This window comes from Pongo abelii, chromosome 5, assembly GCF_028885655.2.
Source record: "Pongo abelii isolate AG06213 chromosome 5, NHGRI_mPonAbe1-v2.0_pri, whole genome shotgun sequence".
Classification (NCBI taxonomy): Eukaryota; Metazoa; Chordata; class Mammalia; order Primates; family Hominidae; genus Pongo; species Pongo abelii.
Genome location: NC_071990.2, coordinates 28,499,921 through 28,503,272, shown reverse-complemented (window position 1 = coordinate 28,503,272; position 3,352 = coordinate 28,499,921). Strand labels below are relative to the sequence as shown.

At 42.9% G+C, this 3,352-nt stretch overlaps 1 non-coding gene across 1 annotated transcript; it reads right to left on the bottom strand.

Moving 5' to 3' along the window:
- Nucleotides 1-2,909: 2,909 nt before the first annotated feature.
- Nucleotides 2,910-2,981, bottom strand: TRNAQ-UUG (transfer RNA glutamine (anticodon UUG)). Its single transcript has one exon. It is a non-coding gene; the product is annotated as a tRNA-Gln (tRNA).
- Between the last annotated feature and the right edge of the window lie 371 nt (nucleotides 2,982-3,352).

The window sequence follows — 3,352 nt, the reverse complement described above, 5'->3', positions numbered from 1 at the left end:
TAAATTTATACCCAAGTATTTTATTTTGTTTTTGTTGCTTTGTAAATGGGATTGTTTTCTTAATTTCCTTTTCAGTTAGTTCATCATTATATAGAAATGCTACTGATTGTTTAATGTTGATTTTGTATCTTGCAACTTTACTGAATTTATCAGTTCTAATTTTTCTGTGACATCTTTAGGATTTTCTATTTGCTGATCATGTCATCAGCAAATGGAGTTAATTTCAATTCCTTTCCTATTAGGATGACTTTTATGTCTTTCTCTTATCTAATTGCTCTGGCTCTATAAAGCTAATCTTTTGACAGTTTTTATGATGAAAGGATGTTGAATTTTGTCAAATACTTTTTCTGTATCTATGGATATAATCACATGGTTTTCATCCTTCATTCTTGTTAACGTGGTATAACACATTTTTTGATATGGACAGATTTTAAAGTCTGTTTTAATTTCCTCAGGAAATCAGCTACCATTAATTTACTTGGTCCTCTATTCTGAACACATCTTCTCTGGGCAGCTGATCATATTCTCAATCCTTAGCTGGATATCTTCTTTGGAAAAGAAGTTTTCCCAGGATATGCCTATACATTCTTTGATGAAACTGTCAAAGAGAAAAGGTACCAGATGGAGTTAAATAGGCAAGGAAGACTTTATTCCAGACAATTGCAATAGGGGAGAGAGATTAAATAAACTCAGATCCAAGTACATCAGGGACAGCTGGGGATCTATAGCCAATAGTAAGGGTAAGACAACCATTTGATAGAAAATGACTACAAGGAACTTGGTTAGATATCAAGGGTGGAAAAAGAGAAACTTGATAGGATTTTGAGGTGAGGAATTCTTACTGAATTGGCTTAGCAGGATTCTTGCTAAAACTAGGCTCAACTGGATTATTTGCTGAATTGGGCTGGACAAGCCAAGGATGGGACCTAGTTGAGAGGAGGGCTCAGAGGAACCTAACTAAAGTTTGTTCAAGGATGGAGTTTTTATAAATACCCACGGGAATTTCCTCAGCTTCCTAAAGGAATTGGTAGACCCACAGAACATGTAAGGCATCAGGGGGAGCATCTACATATGCTCCCAGCCTCTCCCAGTGTTGGTGGCTGCTTCCGCCTCCTCATAGCAGCTGCTCCTTGGCCTTCTGTTCAGTTCTGGGTCACGTTGTGCAGGCACCATCTCCAATCAGGTCTTGTCCATTACCTTAATTTAGAGGCTTGGGATAAAGTCTGAGTTACTGGTTTGAGCTAGGATAAGTGGATGTTTGATGATGGATGTGATCATAATGATTACGTACAGCACCACAGGCTGGGTATGGTGTTGGGTGGAAGGATGGCTGGACTTTTAAGCATCCCAAACAGGTAGAAGAGGCTGTTAGTCCATTAGGAAAAGGGAGAACACTTTGGGTGAGATCTCATCATGCTAACATCAACAAAGTGGAAAGAAGGTGGGGCCACACTAGCTAAGGCAACACCACAAGAAAATGTTATTTCCCTCTGCAATTGGCACCATTACAGACCATATGAAGTAGAATCAAGCACACATAACGGGAGCCAAAATAATGCTTTCATAAATTTTGTTAACTTAGTTACAGAGTCTCTGTGTAACCAATGGTAATTCATAATATGAGCTAATGAATTATTAATGGTTTAATGGACTTGGTGAAAGTAGGATTCGACTTGGTTTTTTGGTATGTATGCGAAAATCAAAATGTCAAAGTAAGAAATCTGAAAATAAATAATTGGATTTAAAGGTTGTCTCTTACATCATAGAAGATATTAATTTGTACAAAACACAAACACTTGTTTCTAATTTAGTTCTTGTCCTCTCTGTCCTCTAGAGCACATCTTTCCCTCACCTTGCCACCTCACATTTCCCACCTCATTCTAACAGCTAAATGAGTGTCTATCAGGAATTTTCCAGACCTTCCAGGTTTCATCAACTCTATCTCCAATTCAATCCTGGTCTACACACACAGTTCAGGGGAGGCAAGATAGCGGCTACATTTTCTGTTCTTGACCTTCACCTCCAAGGGACTGTTTCCCGGGTGCTTCGGACCGAGTGTTTGGTAGTGTCTGGGGAGGACTCGGTCAGGGAGCCCCCTCCTTTCACCCTGGTACTAGGAGCTGAAGAGGCGAGATGCCAGGCGAACGGCCAAAGGCAGAGGTCTTTTTAACCCCATATCTCTTGTCTCCCACACAAGTTGTAGGGCCCCTCCACCGTGTCTAGTCCTGAATTGGGAATGCCAGCTCCCGGCGCGGCGAGGCCCGGGTCCGGTCCCTAGGTGAGTTTTTCTCTCCAGCTGAAGACCCGACGCCGTGAATACCAGGGACCCGAGCCCTCCGGGGCTGCTGGCTTTGGAGGGATTTCCAGACGTTGCAGTCGGGGTGAGCGGAGAGACTAAGAAGTACAGGGGACTAGAGAAAGCAGAAGAGGGTGAATTGTCTCATCAAGATGGGGGATAGGGAAAAGGGGCGAGAAGTAACCCGGGGCGCAAGGTCCACAGCGAAAAAAACAAAATAAAACAAAAAAAACACGCCCGAGACCAAGGCTTAGCCACTTTACACGCAGGACTTAGTTGTGGCAGCGAGGAGAGCTTCGAACCTAGGAAATTTTGAGGAAGCGTTTGTCTCCATCACAGGAATTGGGTTTCCACGTTGCTGCTGGAGCTTTTCGTAAGTCGATAAGAGCAGCATCTTCCTCTTTGTCTCCAAACCCGCGAAATTGATACGCTTTGAAAGCGTTCTTCCAGGCGAAAGCGCTTGGTACTTTTATGCTTGGATAGAAGGGGAGAGTCCAATACAGTGCACGCGGCCACAAAGGTGTTTTCGACGAGAATTCGATGGGAAGCGGAGGAACGAGTTTTTCCCACATTCAGAGGCCAAGCCAGGAACTGTAAAACGTTCACCTTTGAAAGGTCCCACCGAGATTCGAACTCGGATTCCTGGATTCAAAGTCCAGAGTGCTAACCATTACACCATGGGACCGACCACAAGGGTGGAATAGGTGTATACAGTCGTGGTTTAATACCTCCTTGATAATAAACTTTCTAGTTCCAATCCAAGAGTTAGGTCAGGCTTCAGTGAGACTCACGCTGACAGGAAAGCTGACGCTTTGTTGCTGAAGAAGGAGTAACTGTCAAAATAAAATTCAGGGGGATCTCTTCACTCTTTCCTGCGCTTTTGTTAGGAGCACAAATTAGCTTCCAGAAATCAACCGGGCAGATTTGTGAGGTCTGAAACTTAACAATTTAGAAAGCCCTCTTTAAGAAAAAGAACAGCTGTTATCAACATAAAATTATGGGTACTCTAAGGCCTGTATGATGTATCTGAGGATAAGCTGGAGTAGGGAGAGGCAG